The following is an 11,973-nucleotide window of genomic DNA, read 5'->3' as shown; positions in this document are numbered from 1 at the left end:
GAGTTCGTTCAGTGTGTTTTAATGACATGACTATATTTAATTACACTTTTGCCATCACTGAAATGACAGAGCTGTTATTAAAGGCTATAAAAATGTCGTCTGTCGTTACAGAGAGATTTAGTCTGAAATGATCAAAGAGTCACAGAGCATGCATTTAGAGGAACAGAGATGGAGTGAAGAAGAAAAAACATGTAGGCTGATGAAAACAGGGCACTGTCCTCTGTCTTTCTCTCTGTTTTTCTTTTTGGATTATCTTTAAGCCCTGTTCAGACAGGATTAGGTTTCCATGCGGAGGTGTGTGGCGTAATTATTCCCAGAGTGTCTCTGGGATTTTACTCTAAATCCCAGTTTAGGTACATGGCTAAGACACGCCCATCTCTGCGATTTATACTCCTCTCGTGTGTTACTACAGACTTCCTCAGTCAACATTAATGATCCCAATAACATATATCTGGAAAACTAATCCCGTCTGAATAGCGCTAAAGAGATCGTTAACAAAAAGCAGAGCACAAACAAATAATTAGATGAAATCGGGACAAAAATAAAGGCTATATTCGCAGTTTGACTGAATGTGAACGTTTTCTTCCTTAGGTTAGCACAGGAGCTACAAGTCTAACATAGCTAACACGTAATGGATGAATACGGACACCAAAAATGTCACGCGGATGTCTTTATTTGCTAAAATCATTCCTATTAGCGTGACATGTGAAGGTCAGGTTCCTTCGAGACTCCTATCTCATGAAGAAACCATCTCGCTAAATCCAGCGCGTCTGTTTTCTGCTAGTATCATCTTCAATTTTTTTCATTTTCTGACCGTTTCATTTTGGAAATATGTGAAACTTCTGATGTTTTCTTGGCGTACAGGTGTCCCATGCGTGTTTTCTCCCCCCCTTCACAATCTCCATCTCTGTCTGTCTGTCCCACCAGTCCTGGAACGCAGAAGCTATAGCTGTGATTTCATACTCAAGTCATAAAAAAGTGGAATATATAATGAGTGCTATAAAATCTTTGCACTGATTACTAATTAGCACAGTTATCAGTTAGCTAGCAAAACTATTGCTAGCTATCTTTACCAGAATGTGCTTGGGATTAATATCAAATCAGAGTGGGAATTAAAAAAAAAAAAAAAAAAAAAAATCATTTTAATTTGCAGTGTTATGAACTGATCTGTGAATAATTCAAATATCGGTCAACTATTTGCTAGCTTCCTGTTAAATCAACTAGTTAGCGTTAAAAACAAAGCAGCCGTGATCAATTTTGCTAAACATAGTTAGCTAGCTTTTGTAGCACCAGAAAATAGAGTATTAAATATAACTCGCTGGCTGTAGAGTTACACTGAACATCGCTAAACATAAATCATTAGCTAGTTATTTATAGCTCCATAAAAGCAAGTATTAAATATAGCTAACTTGTTCGAGCTGTTCGAGTGGTGGTGACTGGATTAGCTAAACGTTAGTTCGTTTGGTAATTAGGAAAAAATATCACTGTGTAAATGTACAGCGCCCTCCAGAATTATGGGAAAACTTGGTGAATATGAGCAAAGAAGGCAGTGAAAATTAGTTTTTATTGTTTAACCTTGTATTTAAAATTGTGTTAATTATTTCACCCCTAATCCCTAATCTCAGATTCCTACAAAGATACACTCTTCTCATGTGATATAAGATGAGGTATACTGTCTGACATATCTTGTGTGTGTGTGTGTGTGCGTGTGTGCGTGTGTGTGTGTGAGTGTGTGTGTGCGTGTGTGTGTGTGACGATGCCTCCGTGGAACGCTTTCTTCAGACGAGAGCAAACTAATAATTCCTGAGGTACGTTAAAAAACCTCAGAACTGGCAGGACTACAGTCCGAACCCTCCGACCCCTCATTCTGTCTTTCTCTCTCTTTCTATTAGTCTCTCGCTCTCGCTCGCTCTATCTCTTTCTTGCTCAGTCCATCTCTATTATTCACAATCATCGCTCCCTATTAGTCTTTCTCTCTGTCTCTCTCTATCAGCATGTTTCTATTATCCATCTGTCTCTCTCTATTAGACTTTTCCTCCATCTTTCTGTCCCTCTGTCCGTTTCTCTTTCTCTCTATCTGTCTTTCTCTATCACTCTGTCTATCTCTCTCTGTCTCACTATCCATCTGTCTCTCTCTATTTCTCTTTTTCTCTATAACTGTCTCTCTCTCTCTCTGTCTAATTAGTTTGTCTCTATCTGTCTTTCTTTATCAGTCTGCCTCTCTGTCCGTCTCTATCTGGGAAACGTTTGCTTTCTCAACATGAACGAGAGAGAGAGAGATGGAGTGTGTGTCATGGAAAATGTCCTGAGTAGAGGTAGAGTTTACACAAGGGTCTACTCATTTCAGCCCACCCACACGCACACACACACTCACACAGACACACATACACACTTGTCCAAAGTGACTCTTAAAGGTGACATTAACATCCGCTTGTGTATGTGTGTGCAAAAACATAAAGTGCAGTTAATTGACACACACACACACACACACACACACACACACACACAAACAACCCATTGCTGTTCTGAAATATCATCCAGGCCTGGCTCTGAGTGTATCTGTGGTTTAGTGTAAGAACAGAAGGAACGTTGGAGAGACGGATGGAGAGCTGACGAGGCCGTGTGAGGACGAGAGAATCCTCCCATTCTTAAACGTCTTCTCACTCCGTATCAAGATTTAAACTCCTCTCGGGTGCCGGTTCTATAAATTTACCACATTGCCTGTCTCACTCTTCCATTTCGAACTATATAAAACTGATTCTGGGGGCGGGGCTACATATCAACTCAACTTATGACGTCACAGTGTCAACGTTACAACTTTGTACCAATCGTGTTCCCTATGCAAATTATCAGGCGGAAACTTTTACTCACAGAACGTGCTAGCTAGAGCAAATGGTGGTTGTCATGGTGACGCTGAAATATATTGGGACAGGTATGATTCCTGTTCACTACATTGGTAAGAAATGTAAAGGAGGATGTAAATCACTATTCTGACAGGAGGACATGTTTCTATTTTGCATACTCATACTTCCTGGTATTTTTAACGAGGATCAAAGGGTAGAGAGGTGTGTCGGCCATTATAATCTTTCTAGGCATTCAAATGTTTTATTTTAATATTTACTATGCAAAAAAAAGAGAGAAAAAAGACACGTTCATGCGGATTAAATCGTTCGTTTTTGAACTGGAAAGTTTGAACACTTTTTTCATCTTATGAAAAAAGAAAGGGGGAGGTGGAGGAGAGAAATGGAGAGATGAGGAAGGGGAAAGAAGGGAAGAAAGAAAGGAGAGAAAAATAAAAAAAAAAGGTAAAAGGAAGAAAAGAAAGGGTTAGAAGAGATGACAAGAATAAACAAAAGACAGAAGTCAAGATGAAAAAGAGAAGAAGTTGCATGTTAGAAAGGCACCGTTTATATAGGACACATGAAAGAAAGAAAGAAAAAAGAATTGAAGATAAAAAGGGAAAGAGATGTACCAGAGAAGAGAAAAGAAGAGAAGAGAAGTTATAAGAAAAGAAAAGAAAAGAAAGGACAGAAGAAAAGAGGTAAAGGAAAAGTGAGAAAAAAAGAAAGATGAGATGATATTACAAGAAAGGAAGAACAGGTGACGGGGAAATACTGAAGAGATGGATTGTGTAAGGAGGGAGGAGAAGAAAAAGAGAGAGATGGAGAGAAAAAAGAAAAGGAGAGAAATAAAGGAAGAGAAGCACCACCAAACCCACTTTTTTATCTTTATTAGAGAGTCAGGTAGGGAGACCAGTGTGTGTGTGTGTGTGTGTGTGTGTGTGTGTGTGTGTGTGTGTGGTTTCTGTCCAGAAGGTGGAGCTGTTCAGTGTCAGTGGAGATGTGGTTGCCCTCACTAGGGTATTTCCAGCCCACGGGGTATTTGGGACAAAACCGGCTGCAGCCAAATTGAACAGCTGTGCACTGCCATTAAACACACACACACACACACACACACACACACACACACACACACACACACACACACACTGTTGCCCTGCTCCGTGAGTCACGTTGGTTTTTCACCGCACACTTCCTGTAGTGTTCAGTACTTAGCAACGTTGACTTTCCTAGTCACCTTTTAAAATTTCCACATCATGCTAACGGTCTAAAAAGCAGAAGGACACACACACAAAATGCTGTCTACAAATTTAACCAAAGTAATGATTAGCAAGATTAAAAGACAGCTGTCCTCACCCCGCCTTCTGAACGGTACGGCTCGAAAACGCTAACGCTTGCTGTGGCGATGAAATCTCCTCAGAAATCCTGTCAGGTTAGCACGTGTTAGCTAGCCAGCCAGAGTTAGCAGTGAATAAATATGAACACCGGTGTATACCATTCAATCCTCTCAGAAACAGTTCAGGTTAGCCGGTGCTAGTTAGCATTAGCATTAACATTAACCTGATGAATATGACTTGAAATCCTTTCAGGTTTGCTCATGTTCGCTAGCTGACCAGAATGAGTATTAGATCATTATGAATCTGATATTCAAGAATTCCTGTCAGAAATCCTGTCAGGTTCGCTTATGCTTCGCTAGTTGGTTAGACTTCACGGTGAGGATTTAGGGCTATGAACATTTATCAGTACGGTTTTAAAATCCTCGCAGAAACATTTCAGGTAAGCAAGTGTTAGCTAGCTGGCTGGGATTAGCATGTACGTCAATGACTACGACTTATTTCTGGCAGAAATCCTGTCGGGGTAGCTTGCGTTAGCTTAGCATTCGTGCGAACATCCGTACGATCGGATCAGTCCTGTCGAATCGGCTAGCGTGCTAGCGTGACTCGAATCACAATCCTCAGAAAGGACGACATTACCTCATGTTAGCTTCTTCCTACCTGAAATCTTCCATATACGGACTCACAGAAGAGCTGCTCTCGTCTCCATATTTTGACAAACAGTATCGTGTGTGTGTGTGTGTGTGTGTGTGTGTGTGTGTGTGTGTGTGTGCTGATTTTCTAGCATATCACAAACCACAAGCAGTTTTATCAAAACATAGTTAATAATGAGTGTGTGAGGTGAAGGTGAGTAAACAAGCTTTTGATGCTTCCTGTCAGTCATCATCACCAGGAGGAAAGCGAGATCAAAGCCTCAGTGACTAAGCGCTCTGAATAGGACTAAAAAAAGTAAACGCACCCCCCACCACCACGTTTTTTTCTTTTTTCCCCCTGACAATTGGCATCATGAAGGTGATTGACGGTTGCTTACAAAAGCTTGTGTAAAATCTACACCTGCTGCCAAGTTTTACCTGGAAAAGTACTCACTCATTCACACACACACACACACACACACACACACACACACACACACACACACACACACAGACATGACTCACACTTTGCCTACAGCACACCTCTTCTTATCCTCAAGAGTCAGCACTGAGATTAGCGTAGCATCCTCACTACATGCGGTGTAGCTGTGTTACATACGGAATACAACCGGACAGGGTGGGTGTTACCGTAGATGATTAGTTTCCTGTAACAGCACAACCCCAAGTAAACGGAGAAGAAGTCTGATGTGTCGTTCGTTAATAAATGAAAGTTTGTAGTCGTTGGCTGGTAGCTGGTGGTGGTGTAAGCGAATAAAACACCTGAAGGTGTGCTGTTAAAGGAAAAGAATCACTCTGTGTGTACTAGAACTTTACTGCAACGCTGCGAAACACACACACACACACACACACACACACACACACACACACAGTGTTTATTACTGTACAGTATTCCCCTTTCTCGCACCGTCACAACACACGGTCTCGGCGATACGTCGTCCCATCTTTCGTGTTTCATGTCTCTATAAACGTTTTAAGACCCGGAGCTTTCCGAAGCGTAGCGCCTGGCGTGTTTCACAGCCTTTTCTTATTGCCACTCGTAACGTCCGTAAAAGCTCGGCGTGACGTGTCTGTGAATCACACACAGCTGTGTTCGTGAATATTACATATTCGTTCAGTTTTTTTCGCCGCACGGTGTGTGTATAAAATGGCCTCAGGCTTGTTAGGATGTGAAAGCGAAAACCGCGGGCCTATAAAGATCAATTTATTTATTTATTTTATTTTTTCCTCCCCCTCCATACTGTAATTCTTTAACTGCAGATTTTTAAGATGGCGGTTTGGTTTGGTCGTTAAACGAGCGCCCTTGCTGCTCGGGTCTCCACAAACCCCGGAGGGCGTGCTCATGACACGCTGAGTGTGATTATTGTCCTACAGATTTGTGAAATGTCAAATCAGTAACGGAAAGACAAAAAAAAAAGAAGAAGAAGAAGAAGAAGAAGGAAGAGTGGCAGGGTTCGATTTCTTCTACACACACCTCTTTTCAGGACAGAACGGATTGTTATTGTGTAACTGTAAACGTGAGAAGAGGTGGGATCTGAGTTGCCTTGAGTTTTGTTTGTTTTGAAAAAAAAATGTATTTATATTTTTGTCAAAAGTTCAGTTTTAAAGTTAATGCAGTTGTAAACACTACAGTCCGAAGATGCTTTAAAGATGTTCTTATTTACTTAATTGAATGTGTAAACCACCAAATGTATGTATGTATTTATTTATTTATTTACTGGATCGAATAATCTGAAAATATGAACTAAAATGTTTTAATTGATCTTTTTCTTTTCTAATTTTTTTTTTTTTCATATTTCATCCTTCTGAACATCGAGACGTTTAAACTCGTCTTAAAATGCTGATTCTTTTTTCCTCTCTCTCTGTGCTTCTGTATAAAACTGATTTGTGGGTGGAGCCACACGTCAACCCATCTTATGATGTCACGAAACACCCTCCTGGTTTTTCGACCCAGTGACGAGACGACGGAGTCCTCTAAGCCGAGCTAACTGGCTAACCTAGCTAATGCTTGACGATGATCAGACGGCGGTCGTCACGGTGACGGCGTTTGGGCTGCTGTTAAATAAAAGTGCGAGAAAGCATGAGCGTAAACTGAGACTCGGAAACTGAAATCTCACTCGTGTAAGCGAACGTGAGTGAGCTTACTAGGAGCTAGTGAATGGGACGGCTAGTTCGGTTGTTAGGGGTGGGAAGAGGCGGGGTTTTATTTGCATATTCACGTATATTCATCGATCCTGCTTTTTTTTGTGTTTGTTTGTTTGTTTTAGTTGATTTCTAGGATGTGAATTGATTTACTTATTGTTGTAAATAATAAAACATTTTTTGAATTAAAGATTTTACTTATTTATTTATTCGCTTAGCGCTGCAAAATGTACTACTGTGCAGAACTTGCAATTCTCATAAACTCTATATCCTTGTTTTACAAATGCGCGCACACACACACACACACACACACACACAGCTCTTAAAGATACAGATTGAGATAATGGCTGGATGATGTTCCAGATTTCCTCCCCAGTGTACATTTTTTTCTTTCTTTTTTTTTTCTTTTCTTTTTGCCGGTAATTTAAGCAGCAGTTTTCGGTGGAATTGGACTCGGCTGATCATAAAGACCGATTTACTTTTGTTTGCAGTTCAAACAAATCCGTCGCCGTGGCAGCCACTTACAAGTATTTTTTTTCCCTTCCATTGGGCTTTTGCCTGCTCTGCATACCCTTTCTCGGAAAAAAAAAAAAATCACTGTGTTTAGGTCTAAACTGGACGCAAATGTATACTTACCTTTTCTTCAAATCACTTGTTAAGGATTTTATTTTGTCGAGCGAAGTTTAACGAGAGAGAGATGGATGTGATCATTTAAAGGAAGCTTTAAGAGGATGCAGAGTGAAAATAAAAAGAACAACTCGTTTTATATTGGTATAAACAGATATTTGTGTGTTTTATGGATGATAATAATAATAATAATAATAGTAATCATCATCATCACTATAACCATAATCATAAAGCATCTGACAGAGAGTAACACAAACTGTAATTATATCTGAAGAACGCCACTCCTACACACAACCTTTTAATATAGATATCTTTACATTTATATATATATATATATATATATATATATATATATATATTACAAATTATTCATTTTCTTAATATTATTAGATTTGTGATCAACACAGTTAGTTACTGTGCTTATGAGAACCTCTGTTCCTTGTGTGAGTGCGTGTGTGCGTGTGTGCGTGTGTGTGTGTGTGTGCTCTTTCTCTCTTTGTGACATCTATAACACTGCTTTATTTATATAAGGCTTTTCAATAAAATGCACCTGGATTTGCCGCACCAGCTAACACGCACAAAAAAACAACTGTGTGTGTGTGTGTGTGTGTGTGTGTTTCTAAAGTGTTTTCATACCTCTCTCTCCTTTTATATATAGTGTTAATAGGGCAGAAAAGATTGACTAATGTTTACATTTCAGACCTGATCTAATCCACTCTATGTTTTTTTGGGGGGGGGTTTTTATAGCTGAGTCAGTGGAAGGTGTGTGTGTGTGTGTGTGTGAGAGAGAGAGAGAGAGAGAGAGAGCGAGAGAGAGAGCGAGAGAGAGATCCAGAGAGATCCAGAATAACAATTCTGAGCTCCTTTGAAGCAAATCAGAGGTTCCATAAAGTCAATATTGGGCTAAACCAAAAGAGGAATGCAACGGGGGGGTCAGTGTGTAATAAACTACACACCTGCAGTAATAACAACAACTTCTATTGTCTGAATTGTTTTTAAAAACGATGACTAAACAACATAGAATTTTTTTGTGCAGGTCAGATACACTCACTTCACGCAGCTTAGAAGAAAATGTGACCTTTATTCTTCATCCTTTTCATGACTCGACTACAATGTCCTAGCTCGTTCCGTCCGTGAAAAACAAACGGTTAGCTCACGTAGACTTGTCCCAGCAACTCCGAAAACGATTCCATCTTACGGGTTGCTTTGTCGGGTTCGTTTGACGACTTCACGAACTTGTTTACCGAGCGTACGTTACTTAAATGTTTCAACGTTTCGCTGCATTTCCTAACATAGCTGCTAAGCTAAACAACTTAACAGCACTTTTAGCTAGCCAGACGTAGCGTAGTCTGAAGTGTAGTCTGCGGCTCGGGGTCGATTTCTAGCGTCACGAGCCTGAAATATGCTACGTTCGAGACGTTCGAGTATGCCAGACCGCTGTGGCAAAAGTAAACCCCGCCTCTTTGAATCTGATCGGCTCGATTGATTCCAGTGAGCTGATAGCGATAAGAAGGCGCTTTTTTTCGTAACACGTCCTTCTCAACGTTCTGAATCGTTTGACCTAACTGAAGGTTTGTCGAGTCTATCGTGGTGAAGCGTTTGGGGTGGACTGATCCCCCGGAAAAAAACGTTTAACCCCCAGAAGAAGTAAAAAAAAAAAAAAAAAAACCCTAATGATGATCATTTGGCCTTAGAAATTTCACACGTACTATTCCGATAATAACAGGTAGAAAATTAGAACAACATGTTTATTTGTTTGGTTTTTTTTCTGATCACTATGTATAGCTTCAGGAAATGCGAACCGGTTTTTCGGCGTAACGCATAAAGCAGCTCGTCGCTCGGCGTTATAGAGACCGTAGCTGCGTTCAGTTTATCCGCCACGCACGAGTACCCGTTCAGGACTGGTTGCGCTGTGTGTTTGCATCGCTTCATTTTTCACGCTGCACTTTGAAGGAGCCTCGTTTGCATGAGATGAAACACGGTGTCGGTTTTCCGGCTTCGGTGAGTCAGAGCGTGGCGTTACACAGCAACTGTGTTTGCACAGTAACTGTTTAGAATGCCCCCATTTACATTCACTATAGTAGTTTGCCAGTATGAACAGCTGTGTGTGTGTGTGTGTGTGTGTGTGTGTGTGTGTGTGTGTGTGTGTGTTTAGTTCAGCTGCGCATGAGTCAAGGAATCTGTCCGAGCCCCAAAGTGATCTGAACTCCAGAATGTACCATATTTTGGACAAAATAAAAAAAAAAGTCCGAATTCGCTTAATTAAACCAATGGATTCAATATGAGAGATTTGAAACATTTGAGGGTGAAAAAACAAAACAAAAAAACCTTTTGTTAATGTGTGTGTGTGTGTTGGGGGGACAAGTCTGGATGATCTGTGTGAAGGATAAGAAAAGGGAGTAGAGACAACGACACACACAGTCCACCCATCAGAGAACTCGTCGGTCCTCTGTGGAAGGAAACAGTCGCGTGGTGAAAATATAATCGGACGTCTTATTATTATTATTATTCACTGCCGTAGCTTCGACGTGACCCGAAAGCCAGTTCCTGATCTAATTACAGTGTGGGTGGAAGTGACCGCTTTCGTCGTTTACTCGCCGTTTCATTTCTTCCTCTCGCATGTGATGGGAAGTTGTTTTTTTCATGTCGAGTCTTCGAGTCGTGGCTGTAACCAAAACCAAAGTCCTTCGTTCTGGTACATGATATACCCTCATGGTGGCGGAAACGTTTCCTTTCTGCCAGGATCTTTTTTTTTTTTTTGAAGGTTCATCTAGTGGATGGATTACGGAGAGTATCTCTGTTTAAACTAAAAAAAAAAAAAAAAAAAAGCACAAGCCCTTAAAAACAGCTAGCCTCGGGCAACGCTCACCGCATGAATCATTAAAATGGCAGATTGGAGTTTTACGGGGGTTCTGTTTAAAAATCCCACTTGCATGAGTCATCACAGGACCACAAAGGTTTTCTTCCACCAAACCCACCCTCCCCCCCCCCTCCCCCCAACGCTCTCAGAGACTGCAAGTCTGCAACTGCCCAGAGACATTTGATTCAGCCCCATTTAATCATTGTGTTTATTTTGATCCCTGGTGTTTATTCGAGGGATCGCAGGCGTACTGGACGTCGGAGAGGCAAACAAGCCACGAGGCACCGGACCGGACGTTTACTCCGGAGAATCCGATACGTCTGTGTTACATGAACACAGCAAGATTTTTCTTACAGTGCGTGTGTGTGTGTTTATACTTCATAACCTCGCACTTGGGTTTTTTTTTTCTTTCCTTTTCCCCCCGATCAGATTCCATACACCAGTGGTCACCAACCCTGTTCCAACCCTAATGAAACACACCTGCTCTATCTTGAATAATTGTTTGATAATCTGGATCAGCTCAGCTGGATTAGCGCTGGAACTCAACTCTGTAAGAAAGTAGAGCTCCGGGAACGAGGGACTGTGATCCAAGATACCAAAGTTATCTTAAACGTAGCGTGTAAAGTTGAAGGAAAGTTGAAGAAATATATGAATTAAACTCGCAGATCAGAGCTCTGTGAAGTCAAATCAAGCCTTTTAGTGAAGCTACAGTACAGTACTGTAGTACTTTACACACGTTCATAAATACATGTAAAGTTACAGTGTTGTTTAAGAGTATGTAAACGTACAGTAGTTTTCTGAAAGTGTATGTGATGGTAAAGTATTAATAGAGGTGAGTTTGTAAAAGTACATCACAGTAAAACTGCCTGTAAAGCTGCAGTAATGTAGAAATGTGGGTAAAACTGCATTAGTGTATTTATGTCTGTAAAAGTATCATTTTTTTTGTAAATTTGGAAAGTTACAGTGCTGTAGTAGTGGTTGTAAAATTACACTACTGTAGCATTGAGTGAAACATTAGAGTGCTGTAGCATTGAGTGTAAAGTTAACTTACGGTAGCAACTGTGGTAAGTTACAGTTCTGTAACTGTGTTATAGGAGTAATGTTAGAGGACTGTAGATGTGAGTGTAAAGTTACAGTTCTGTATGAGTATGTGTAAAGTTACAGTTCTGTATGAGTAAGTGTAAAGATACAGTTCTGTATGAGTATGTGTAAAGTTAGAGTGTTATAGGAGTAACGTTAGAGGACTGTAGATGTGAGTGTAAAGTTACCATTCTGCATGAGTATGTGTAAAGTTACAGTACTGCATGAGTATGTGTAAAGTTACAGTACTGTATATGTGTAAAGTTACAGTACTGTATGAGTAAGTGTAAAGTTACAGTACTGTATATGTGCAAAGTTACAGTTCTGCATGAGTATGTGTAAAGTTATAGTTCTGTATATGTGTAAAGTTACAGTACTGCATGAGTATGTGTAAAGTTATAGTACTGTATATGTGTATGTGTACAGTACTGTATGAGTAA

Source organism: Ictalurus punctatus, chromosome 27 (genome assembly GCF_001660625.3).
Source record: "Ictalurus punctatus breed USDA103 chromosome 27, Coco_2.0, whole genome shotgun sequence".
NCBI classification, from domain to species: domain Eukaryota; kingdom Metazoa; phylum Chordata; class Actinopteri; order Siluriformes; family Ictaluridae; genus Ictalurus; species Ictalurus punctatus.
This window is presented reverse-complemented; position numbering follows the sequence as displayed.